At 46.2% G+C, this 13,454-nt stretch overlaps 1 protein-coding gene across 1 annotated transcript in view; it reads left to right on the top strand.

Annotated features, from left to right (window-relative positions):
- The window catches only part of F12 (coagulation factor XII), a 379,673-nt gene that overhangs the window by 318,584 nt on the left and 47,635 nt on the right, over positions 1 to 13,454 (top strand). The gene's annotated exons all lie outside the window — the stretch shown is intronic.

The following is a 13,454-nucleotide window of genomic DNA, read 5'->3' on the forward strand; positions in this document are numbered from 1 at the left end:
TGCCAGAGTTTTCATGATTGTTTCTGCTCTCTCAGGTGTCACTTTTCTCCCTTCTTGAGAGATTAACTGTCATATGTACAGGATCTCTTCCAGGCAATACTGTATTTCTCTTTGTCTACCTTGTATCCTTTCTCTGCTAGTACTATTATTAGTTGAACTGAACATTACCTGCATCTTTCTTCTGTCTCACTGCACTCTCATCTACGTACTGAATTATAGTGCTCTCAAGTTTTACTTTACCTAGGTCAATCTGAAGAACCCTATTAAAGATCGATGGGGACTCACAGTACCCTTGAGGTAATCTTGTATGTTTCCAGCACTGGTTTCTATACGAAAATATGGTCAAATCTTGTGAGTCTTCATGAAGGGTAATTGAAAAGAAAGCATTTTTTAAGTCTATGGGCCTCATTATGAGGAAGGCGGCCATGGAATGAACGGTGCCGGTAAGGGACCAGCACTGTTACGATGTCTGCAGCGGGTCCCGCTGAGGATGTCTGGTGAGACCAGGCATCCTTAGCGGGACCCGCTAACTAGGGCTGTACCGAACTTCGGCTTCGAGTCCCTATTCTGCCGAAGTTCGGCTGAAATACAGCTATCCGGCTTCGGCAGAATAGTTTCTGTTTAGGGACTCGAAGCCGAAGTCCACTTTCTATGATTAGCTGCCCTCTCCCTGTTTGGGAGATGACAGCCAATCATAGAAAGTTTGACAGTGTTCAGGCTGCAGAAGCCAAACAAGCTGTTTGCCTATTGGCTTCTGCAGTCTGACCACAGAGGAACCAGCCTAACGTGTTGAAATAGGAAGCGAGGGAAGGGAACAGTTCTTCCCTTCCCTCGCTTCCTATGCCAACGGACGGGCTCCAGCAGATGCCAGCACCCGGACCCAGAGAAATCACCAGGTAAGTGACCCCCCCCCCCCGCCATATCCCCTCATCACGGTGAGGCCGCGGGGGTGGCCTGCACCCCCACGGTCTCACCGCAGTAATTGCATGTATGCTGGTCGGGCCACCGGTGCAAAGCCGGTGGCCCGACATTTGTTTTGCATTGGGGGGCCGCTCCTACAGGAGCGGCCCCCCCAGACTCATGAGGCCGCCGGGGCACTTTGCCGACCCCGGCGGCCTCGATTTCGAATGTGCCCCCCATCCCCCTCACCACGGTGAGGCCGCGGGGGTGCCCTGCACCCCCGTGGTCTCACCGCAGTAATTGCATGTATGCTGGTCGGGCCACCGGTGCAAAGCCGGTGGCCCGACGTTTATTTTGCATTGGGGGGCCGCTCCTACAGGAGCGGCCCCTCCAGACTCATGAGGCCGCCGGGGCACTTTGCCGACCCCGGCGGCCTCGCTGTGAAATGTGCCCCCCCTCGCCCCTTGAGCACGGTGAGGCCGCGGGGCCACAGGGAACCCCCGCGGCCTCACCGCAATAATGTTGTGTTTGTCGGGCCACCGGGCCAAAGCCGGTGGCCCGACATTTGTTTTGCATTGGGGGGCCGCTCCTACAGGAGCGGCCCCCCCAGACTCATGAGGCCGCCGGGGCACTTTGCCGACCCCGGCGGCCTCGATTTCGAATGTGCCCCCCATCCCCCTCACCACGGTGAGGCCGCGGGGGTGCCCTGCACCCCCGCGGTCTCACCGCAGTAATTGCATGTATGCTGGTCGGGCCATCGGTGCAAAGCCGGTGGCCCGACGTTTATTTTGCATTGGGGGGCCGCTCCTACAGGAGCGGCCCCTCCAGACTCATGAGGCCGCCGGGGCACTTTGCCGACCCCGGCGGCCTCGCTGTGAAATGTGCCCCCCCTCACCCCTTGAGCACGGTGAGGCCGCGGGGCCACAGGGAACCCCCGCGGCCTCACCGCAATAATGTTGTGTTTGTCGGGCCACCGGTGCAAAGCCGGTGGCCCGACGTTTATTTTGCATTGGGGGCCGCTCCTACAGGAGCGGCCCCTCCAGACTCATGAGGCCGCCGGGGCACTTTGCCGACCCCGGCGGCCTCGCTGTGAAATGTGCCCCCCCTCACCCCTTGAGCACGGTGAGGCCGCGGGGCCACAGGGAACCCCCGCGGCCTCACCGCAATAATGTTGTGTTTGTCGGGCCACTGGGCCAAAGCCGGTGGCCCGACATTTGTTTTGCATTGGGGGGCCGCTCCTACAGGAGCGGCCCCCCCAGACTCATGAGGCCGCCGGGGCACTTTGCCGACCCCGGTGGCCTCCATTTCTAATGTGTCCCCCATGCTCCCCCCACCCCCACAGTTGTCCAGCAATGTACTCCCATTGACCCCCACCCCTCAATTGTCACATGATCTCCCATGTTCCCGCCCACCCCCACTGTTGTCCTGCAATGTTCTGCCATTTACCCCCACCCCCACTGTTGTCCCGCAATGTTCTCCCATGGTCCCCCACCCCCACATTTGTCCCGCAATGCACTCCCATTTACCCCCACCCCTGAATTGTCCCATGATGATCTCCCATGTTCCCGCCCACCCCCACTGTTGTCCTGCAATGTTCTGCCATTTACCCCCACCCCCACTGTTGTCCCGCAATGTTCTCCCATGTTCCCCCACCCCCACATTTGTCCCGCAATGCACTCCCATTTACCCCCACCCCTCAATTGTCCCATGATGATCTCCCATGTTCCCGCCCACCCCCATTGTTGTCCTGCAATGTTATGCCATTTACCCCCACCCCCACTGTTGTCCCGCAATGTTCTCCCATGTTCCCCCACCCCCACATTTGTCCCGCAATGCACTCCCATTTACCCCCACCCCTCAATTGTCCCATGATGATCTCCCATGTTCCCGCCCACCCCCACTGTTGTCCTGCAATGTTCTGCCATTTACCCCCACCCCCACTGTTGTCCCGCAATGTTCTCCCATGTTCCCCCACCCCCACATTTGTCCCGCAATGCACTCCCATTTACCCCCACCCCTCAATTGTCCCATGATGATCTCCCATGTTCCCGCCCACCCCCACTGTTGTCCCGCAATGTTCTCCCATGTTCCCCCACCCCCTCCATTGTGCCATGATGTCCCTGCTGGAGCAGCCCCCAGGGTTGCTTTTAGCCTTGCCCTCCATAGAGTTCTGTGTCTGAAATATTTTGAGTGGATCTCAGTCCCACTGGCTGTGATGGGACTTCTGCGTCCCAAAGAGTCTCATAGTTTGTTCCTTTTAGGCCATAGTTTCTTGATCTTATGATCCAGTTGTCCTGGGCCATGTATTTGTTCTTGTAGACTTGTGACAAAATGTGAAGAGTAGAATAATTGTGCATTTTCTTAATCCTGCAACACTTGTCTAGCAGTAACATCATCCTTTTCTTTACTTTAGTTATACCACAGCCCAGAAAAGACACAGCACGTACCAAGGAAGCTCACCCCTGAGACGGACTTACACCACCTTGATGCAGATGCCTGCTTAGTGCCCACAATCCTGGTGAAAAAATGGACGATAACTCCAAGGCAGTGTGTTCTGAGTGCCTTGCAGTTTTGTCTCGTGGATCTGCAAACTCGAGACAGTGCAGCACATCAGCACTGACCAACCATCTGCGGTCCAAACATCACAATGAATATGTCCAATATGAAAGGAAAAAAGAGGCAGTTGTTGGGAGAATCAATAGCAATGTGTCTCCCGCAAAGTGCAAGAGGGCATTGTCACAGCTGTCCATTAAAGATTGTCTGGACAAAAAACAAGCATGGCCTCTGGACAGCCCTTCCGCACATGCAGTGCATCGCAGTATTGGCGAAATGATAGCGCTAGACTTGCAACCATTTTCTGTTGTTGAGGATGTCGGTTTTGTGCGTTTACTCCATAAATTGGAGCCTAGGTACAAGGTTCCATCACGTAATATTTTTCAACGCGCATCATCCCCGACCTGTATGAGAAAGTGAGCCAGTTTATTGCTTCAGAGGTTCAGAGGGCTGAGAAAATTGCATTTACTGTGGACATTTGGACATCTGATAACACTGTGAAATCTTTTATGAGCTTAACAGGGCATTGGCTGGCCAGCAACATGAAAAGGCATGGAGTTTTGTTGCAGTGCGAGGCTTTTGGTGGAAGCCATACTGGTGCCAAAATAGGATTAGCATTTCAAGAAATGCTAGAAAGGTGGCAAATTAGCCATTCCAAAGTGCACGTCATTCTTCGGGATAATGCCGCTAACATGTGCAAGGCCTTCAGAGAAGCAGACCTAGCTAGTGTGGGGTGTTTTGCTCACACCCTACAGCTTTGCATCCATGATGGCCTTTTTGTGCAAAGATCTGTGTCAGACATGATGGCACATGCAAGGAAACTTGTAGGCCACTTCAAACATTCTAGTTCGGCCACGTCCCACCTGCACGCACTGCAAAAAGATCTAGGGCTGCCTGAATTGCAATTGATTCAAGATGTATCTACACGGTGGAACTCGTCCTTTTTGATGCTGGGGCGACTGGTGGGGCAGAGGCGGCCAGTAAGTTTGTACTGTGCGGAGGACGATAAAGTGTCAAATCTTTCTGCCTGCCAGTGGCTTTTGGCAGAAAATGTTTTATCTTTGTTGGCACCCTTTGCAGAGCTCACAAAGGAGATTTGCTCTCATGCATCAAGCATCTCCTTGGTTGTTCCTGCTGTGAAAGCTTTAAGGGCCTACCTGAGCTCTGGCGAGGTTAGGGACACTGGTGTGAAGCTAGTGAAAGCAGAGTTATTGAAGGCTGTAGAGGCAAGATTCAAAGACATTGAGGCTATATCTATCTACTGTGTGGCAACAGGCATCGATCCGCGGTTCAAATTAACATTTTTCAGCAATGATGTTGTGGCCAACAATGTGAAATGTTCTATGCACTCTACTGCCTTAGCCCTCTGCGAGCAGTCCTCCCCTCCTGAGGGGCAACCTGCAGACCCAGACCCACAAGAGGATGAGCCACCACCCAAGAAGAGCGTTCTACCATGTGGCATATGGGCATTCTGGGACAGTGTTGTTGAGCAGTCCACGGCTGGTGTGAGTCAGTCCATAAGTTCCCTGGACACTGAGCTCACTGTCTTTTTGAGAGAGCCGCTGCTCCCTAAAACTGCAAACCCGCTGGAGTGGTGGGACATGAACAGTGTTCGATTTCCAGGGTTGGCAAAAGTTGCGCGTGTGTACTTGGCACCTCCTCCTACCAGTGTGGACAGCGAGAGAGTGTTCAGTTCAGCTGGAGATATTTATTCGGAACACAGAAGCAGCCTCTTAACTGAAAATGTTGAAAGGCTTGTTTTCCTAAAATACAACCTTCCCCTTACAGGTTACTCTTACTAAGAGTGAGGGCTTTTCCCGTAACTTTTGTATTTTTTCTTTGTCTTTTCTCATAAGCTTACAGAGATGTGTCCAATTAATAAATATGTACCCATGCAATAGAATGCCTCCTTAGTTTATTCATTGAAATGCTGATTTTTTATGCCCTAGAATATGTTTGCCTAAAAAAAAAAAAACTATTCGGCTCCGGCCGAATAGTTGACCAACTATTCGGTATCCGGCCGAATACTAAATATGCTATTCGGTACAGCCCTACCGCTAACAGACCAGGATGCTAACAACAGGCCCATCATTAATGGGCCCGTTGTTAGCATCCTCCCCATTCCCATTGAGCCTATGGGGGCTCAAATGGGAATGGGGATGGTGTGGGTCCCAATAAAGGTATTTACTGGGCCCTCCAAGGTTGGAATGGCCCAGTAAGTCCCCTTTTGCGGGACCAAGACCCGGACCGAGTTTAGAGGTAGCCATGCCCTTATTAAGGCCATGGCTACCTCCAGACTCGTAATGTGGCCTTATGACTGTCAAATATTTGGCTTTAGCTGGAATATTGCACAATATTGTAGCTGGATTCAGAACCAGCGCAAACACTGCTTCAACAATATTCTTTAAAGGGCGTAGATCCTGAATAAACTTCCATGATCCCCCTGTTGCTTTCTTCACTGGGTACACAGCCGTGTTACATGGGGATTCTGATGGCACCAATATTCCCTGATGTGTTAAAGTGGAAATAGTCACAAATATGCTTTCATCTACTTCTCAGGACATTGGATACTGTTTTGCTTACTGCAACATTGCACCTGGTTTAAGTTTTATTTGAACTGCTCCACTCAATAGACCCATGCCATATGGACTGCTTGTCTATAAGATGTTTGACACCTTTTCTAAATCTTCCTGGAAAAATTACAGTTTATTTTTCACCAATGCCATTCTTTGTGGTATCTCCCTATTCTTAACTTTAATCCAATAAGTGAGACTAATAAAAAATACGAATTCATCATCTGAATAATCATCTTTAAACAATTCTTTATCTGTCAGATTTGTCAGTCGGTATCCTCCACCAAGAGCTATTATTGCTCTTCATCCTCTTCCCTCATCATCTGTCCCATGAACAACCACCCTTTCCTCTTTACCACTGCTGCTTCTAGTTCTAAGGGAATAACCTATCCTTCCTCGTCATCCATAGACATTTCTATCCTAAACAAAAATTCATCTGGTGTTCTCAACAATTTACATACTAGTCTATGAAGCCATGTCAACAAAAAGTTTACTCCATACAAAAATACTTCTGGGTCTAAAGGAACCCCTTGTAATGCCTTTTGGCCTGTACATTCTAATATTAATTCTCTTACATTTATTTAGTGTATGCCTGGAGTGGAACACACTATCTCTTTGTCAGTGAAAGATATCATCATGTTAAGATTTGTCATCAAGTCAAGTCCTAATATGTTAACTGGTGTCTGCCGCGAATACAATAATGGCATAAACATGTCATGTTCTCCCATAGAAAGTGGTAATTCGTCAGTAAAAGTAACCAAACTCGTAGCCCCAGAGACTCCACGCGCATTCACGTCAATCCCACACGTTGGGTACTTTTCCTCTCGAACACAGGAACAAGTCGCTCCCATGTCTAAAAGGAATGAAAATGCCTTGTCTCCTATGGTTACCCTAACCATTGGTTCCTCTTGTGGGTCTGGTGTCACAGATAGTACTAAACACATCAAGTCGCTCTGTGGGCTCTCCTATTGTGGATATAAATGTATCCCTATACCTGTAAAAGGATTTCCTCCCACTACTGTCACACTCCCCATCCTGGGTGTGGGTACTTGTGCGGTTTCTGCATTCGCCTTCCATTGTGGCACTGTTGCTTTTTGCTTCAGAGCATACTGTTTTTGTTGTCTCTGTACATGTGTTGGCATAGGCGTTTGCTGTGGTTGCCCTTTTGGCGATTGTGTTTGCAGCGGGATCTGCTGCGTTTGCTGTGGTTGCAGCATGCGTGTCTGATACTGCATGTGATCTTGCGCATAATACTCCTGTGGTTCTGCATTAAACTGTGGAGAATAGCCCATCTGCCTCTTGGAGCTTGCCAGTTCTGCTTCATGCCCCTCTACTTCTATACATGCATGCTATACGTCCTGGTTGCCCACAGTTCTAGCTACTGCAGTTGTCCCCCATTAAATCCTCCTCCCCCTTGAGGGTTTCGAAATCCACCTCATCCTCTAGGTCCATTCCCTCTACCTCGTGGCCAAATATTTTACTCACCTTGATCTATAGGGTACCCTGCATTGTTTGGCTGCACTGGCTGTAATTCTTGTGTGGCCACGCCTTCAACACTCATCAATACTTCTCCTTCTATAGAACGTTTTGACAATTTTTTCGGAACTAACTTTGCTTCCTTTAGTTTTCTATTCTCAGCTTTTTTCTTATTCTTTTCTTGTAACAATCGACAATGACGTATGATAGTCAACTGTATTTCTGGCTTTGCTTCCATCCCTACGTGTTTCTTCATTTGCTGTTGCACTGGCTCGGGCAGTCCCCGACATAGAATATGATAAAATAATTGTACTGTTTTATCCCATGGTTCCCTCGTCTTAAGACACCAACATTGTTGAATCTCCTGAATAAAAGCAACAGGATCTTCGTCCTCTCCCATTTTCCTTGTCATAATTGCACCCATACCTGATATGTCAGGATATTGTACTTTTAACGCCCTCCATATATCTGCTCTACAATTATTAGATGACGCTATGTGGTGTGTCCTGTTTTGTGCTGTCACATTCGTATGTCCTGCTCGTCTCCAAATGTTATCAGCTCTCTCCCCTAGGATGGCTGCAAGTAGGCCTTTTACGTCACCCACTACTAATGTCGTTCCCGTTGTCATTCTTTCGAGCTCATAAATCCATTTTCCCACGCCTGCAGTCAAACTAGGTAATTTACATTTCAAATGTTCTTCATCCATTGTGGCCACTGTATGCATTGTGGTTGTCGTCCCCCTTTCTCTACTAGTGGGAATTGCATAAATCCTGGTCCACAATCATAACCACCTACACTCCTTGTCTTCCAGGTGGGGCTAGTTTCACCTGTTCTTCTTCATATTGGTAATAACCTTAATCTACTTACATAAGGAAGGGCTATATCCCCCGCACTGCACGACCATGCTTGTGGTTGTTCAGAATATGGTGTAGGTTCTGGTGTTTTTTCCTTTGGGTCTTCGAAGTGGGACCACTTTACCCATCTTCCTAAATCATGCATGCACCTTCTCATCACGCTCTGTCATTTTCATTCCTTTCTTCATCTGACAAAATTATACCCCAACTGGTACGACTGTTATCCCTTTCCTTGTCATCAAGCTCTAGTCTACTTAAGGAAAACGTTCTAGGATTGTCCATTAATACGTCATCTAATCTATCTCTTGTTTCTTTCGGTGGAAATCCTGCGATGCTCCTTCTGGTCACGCAAACATTTTTCTCTCTCATTTGCCTATATAGATCCCCAATCCTTCTCCCTATGCCTTCTGCCTCATGCTCATCAGCCGATGTGTGTATTCTCGGTATCCCTTGCAGCTCCCTGAGGAGCTGTTGTGACTCTCTCTCTTCTTCCCATCGTTCTCGTGCTTCAGTTGGTATTATATATCTATTAACAATGGGATCTATTTCGTCATTCCTTTCTCCCCTACTCCTTCTAATTTCTTCTTCCCTTCTTCTCATGTCCTGTTTCTCTTCTTCCTCTCACTGCCATTCCAACCTATGGTCTTTCAATCTAAATGCTTCTATTTCTTCACGTTTCTTCTCTTCCTTTCGCTCTCTCTTTTTTCTGTTCTTCATATCTTCTTCGTTCTTCTTTCCTCTTCCTCTCCTTTTCTCTTTATATGTCCTTTCTTGTTCCTTTTCCTTCTTTTCCCGTTCCTCTCTTTCTTTGACATCAATACCCTTTCCATCCAATTTGAGGAATATCTGTCCTCCCATCCACTCATTCTGTACTATTGTCACTCTGCAAGCTCTGTCTTTCTCTCGTTTTTGTCTCTTAGCTACTTCTTCTATCTCTATCTGCCTATTCCTTCTTTCATCACGCTCTTTATGTTCATCGCATGTAGACATATATTTGCATTGTTTACCCTTGCTTTCTTCTATATTGTCTTCACTACTATAAGCGGGGGGCGCGTATGTTGGATTAACATACTCCACCGCTGCTTTTACCTCCTTTAAAGGATACATTTCCTGTTTGTCTTCAGTTATACTATCATTCTTAGGAGGAGAAAGAGAAGCCGTGGGCGTGACGTCCTCCACCTTACGCTGATTAAACATGCACTCCCTCCTGGACAGGTCTTCACGCTTTGATACATTTTCCATAGCTCTAAAACAACTAACCTTTTCTGTAACTTTTTCCCTGAGTAGGCAGCATGCAAGTGTTTTGTCATGTGTTGCAATACTGTTCTCAATAGTGAACCTTCTTGAGGCCAAGGCATGAACATTTTGTCTGTTGTGCCTTTTACCCACTCAGCATGGTATTTCCTAATCTTGGGTGTGTATCTCGGTAATGTTTTGCACAAATGTAAAAGGTAAGTGTCCCCCATAATGACAAGTCATTTTTAACTGTCAATACTTACCCGTTCTTTAACATTCTGTCATTATTTTGATTGACACAACAGCAATCAATTTGGGTAAGCACCATCAATTGCCGCCCATTTCCAAAAAACAGTTTGCCAAACAATTTTCAAGCCTACACAATAATATTATTTTTGCTTATACGTTTATAGTTCTACCAATTCTTAATATCTCGCGTTTTTATTGACAACCTAAAAATCTTATTTCACTCAATTTGTTCAACTACTACCCTTCTATGATTGGCGCCAATTGCTTGTTTTTTAGGGTCTAAAAATCAATTGAATGTATTACTATCACTCAATAGTTTTAACGTATAACCTATATTATTACAACTAATACAAAACACGTCAACCTTTTACACTAATAATTATACAACTCCAAACTAAAATGTGCACACACTTTCCACAAACGTCTTCCGTACTGTCTCTAGTCAAAGTATCTCATCTCTATTTTACTCCCTTTTGGAGTGTGCTGCGCATCTTTCTTTGGCTTAGTCGCAGGAATCCCTCAAATAATAGTCGCAGGAATCCCTCAAATCCCTCAATAATAAGAAACAAGGTATCTCTCTTTAGTAAAATCCTGTTTTGTCCATATATATATATATATATATGTATATATATATATATATATACACACACATGCAATATGATCCATCCACTTTTATTTGCCACTTTCGATGCTTTTACTTACATCCGTTTGTTTAGCTCGAGCCCTTTCGTATCGACTGTTCCCCAATTGACCACTTTGCCTTCATTCCGTGGGGTGCCTGCAGGGACTGGACAGGAATTTCTTCAAAGGGGCACCTGCCGGCTTTCTCTGGTTACATGTGTTTTTTCTCCCACTCTCAACAGGAAACTCTGCAGCCTTCTGGCTGATGGTGGAACACGTCAAGAATCAGAGGGTCTGGATCTTAAACCATCCGCACCAATGCCAAAATGTGCAGTAGCACCTGGAGCGTATCAAGTGCTGGACGGGATTACCATAAACATTAATTATGGGCCCAAATAACCAGACAGACTCAAAGAATATGGCAAAGTACTACTTTATTATCAATTCAATAAAGTAGGGAAATCTGGCAAGCATAACAAGTCGTATCTCACACACTCTCGAATACATTTTAGTTAGACAAAGGCTTTATACCTCAATGTACGACAGCTATGACGTCATCCTACGTGGCAAATAATAAAAACCTATCGGGCGGAGGGATTGTTAAGGAAACATATATACTTATAACTTATTTATGTGTTAGTAACATTATTGGCTGCCCCTTATCAGGTAGGCACACCTTAAACAATCTTTAACTACGTATAATACAGATAATAGTAGAATAACAGCAGCAGCGGATTGGCTTCTGCAACAGTGTATGATCCACCATCACATAGACAATCCTGATTGCTTGGCACTGTCTTCCAACCTTGGACATTTGGCTCGTTGGCAGCACATAAGAAAAATGAAATCCAGATGAGGAAAACAACGTCAGACAACTGCCCACTTGGCCAATTAGCCTACCATCCCTCATCAGTTAGGCCCTAAACCAAGGCCTCTTCTTTGTAGCTGACCTTGCTGACTGTTCTCTTCTCGGAGACTTTATAGGGAGTAAAGGTACATTGCTATCTTCGTCTGGAGCATTATGAATAGACCTTGTTTTCTGGTCTTGCACCACAGGTAAGGGGACCATGATTTGTTGATTTTATCCTCCTATTTAATGCTATTTGATTCAATTATACTGGGTTCTATTACTCTCCTTGGCCTCTGGAGACGTGGTTGCTCCGTCTTGCATATGCTGTCTGCACCTTTAATTGTCCACTACTTGGCATTTGCAAATGTTTACTCCTTTGCCTAATCTAAGAGAAATATGTCTTATGTACATGGCTTATCCGTTTCAGCTCCTTTTGTACATTGCAGTTGCTTCTTGCTGTGGCATCCTTGATCTGTGGCCACACAAATATTCTTTATTCTTGCATGAATCTGTATTGCTCTGCCTGTAGGCTCTGCAGCCTTGGTCTCTTTCCTTGGAGTTTCTAGCTTACTATTATACGAAACCGACGTCCATCTTCTCAACATGTCTGCTTTACCTGTGTTATATTTTCTACGTATAGTAAGCTTCTATATGCTTCATCTACCTTGCATTTCTGTGTATATACACCTACTGCATCTCTTCTCACTTATCTTCTTCGTGTATACGATGTCTTTGCATTTGCATATTCAGTTACTTTGTTACTTCAGTCACATCTTTATTCTTTGAATATTCTCATATTGTTTCAGTGCGTCTTCGCGTCTTTTCTTCATGAGGTCACTTTACACCTGTCAGACTTTACTTATAGCTCTTCTATGTCCAATGGTGTCTGCAGACTTCCTTCTATCACATCAGTTCGAGGATGCATTTGGTACGGTTGTCTGAGCACATCACACCTTTCATATCTTCGATGCGGTATTGGGATGATACCAGGTGTCATGCACAGTGCTTGTTTGCTGCTCTTCCAATATGACAGAGGTGAGGGGGTGGGCTCCATGAGTGACATGTACATCTGCTTCTCTACAAAGTCAGTGCCACACTTGGGCCACCCCAGCCAAAAGAGTCTAGACACGCCACTGATAGGAGGCAACAGGGCCTAATATCAAATGAATTGATGTTGCAGCAATTTAACCGTGCATTTAAACAGTGGAGTAACTTTTCTGAAATTGTTGGGGGGGAACATGACATCTAAATGAAAGGAGCCCTTGACAAATGAGTGGGACCAAATGGTGTGCCACAAAAGTTGGGGGGGACAAACACCATTGCCCCCCGCAACCCCTCAAATTGCGACCATGCTTTTTAAACGTTCCTTGGAAATTTGCTCACAGTACCAATCCCAGTGAAAGTGATTGATTCAGGATGCCCTGGTCCAAATGTGCATATGATGGAATTTTTAAAAGTGGGTGTCTGGTTTAGACCATTTGGTTTTGCAGAAAGCGTTGGGGTCGGGGATGAACTCAAGAAGTGGAAAGGACCCACAGGGGAAATAATACCAGAGTACTCAAGTTTCCCATGGCCATGTGTGAGAAGCGCTTACAGTCCTGTTTTTCTCCCTTTGGATTCTGGAACTTGTAGCTTTTTCTTTCCCATTTGACATTTAGGAAAACTGCAGGCCCCTGAATTCCAAGCAAAAACAGGACTAGATGGCCTTCTCAGACTTTCAGAATCACCCTCAAGTAGGCAAATAACTCCCATCTAGCATTGCTATCAAATGTGTGGCTTCCTTAAAAACATGGAGTGGGTTGGACTCTAAAAGAATGGATTTGGGGACTCGAGTACTCTATTATGCAGGGTGAACACAACCATTGGGGATTGCAGGCTTTGGCCCGAATTAAACCTGACAGAGAAAGAACTTCCATTGCTCTGTTTTTTAGCACTAAATTATTTTCTAGTAACCCTCACAAAAGAGGACTCACTTAATGAATTAATTAATCCTGTGACTGCTTATTGGATGCTTTCGGACTCACTTTTTCTTCCACTTGCACTTAACAATATCTATTATTAATATCTCTGTATTGCACAACTGTTCTGATGACCAAATGTATCACTATGCTGTCGACATTTGCTTGTGTCTAGTGTTCTTCA

Source organism: Ambystoma mexicanum, chromosome 3p, assembly GCF_040938575.1.
Source record: "Ambystoma mexicanum isolate Mex_15411 chromosome 3p, UKY_AmexF1_1, whole genome shotgun sequence".
Taxonomy (NCBI): Eukaryota; Metazoa; Chordata; class Amphibia; order Caudata; family Ambystomatidae; genus Ambystoma; species Ambystoma mexicanum.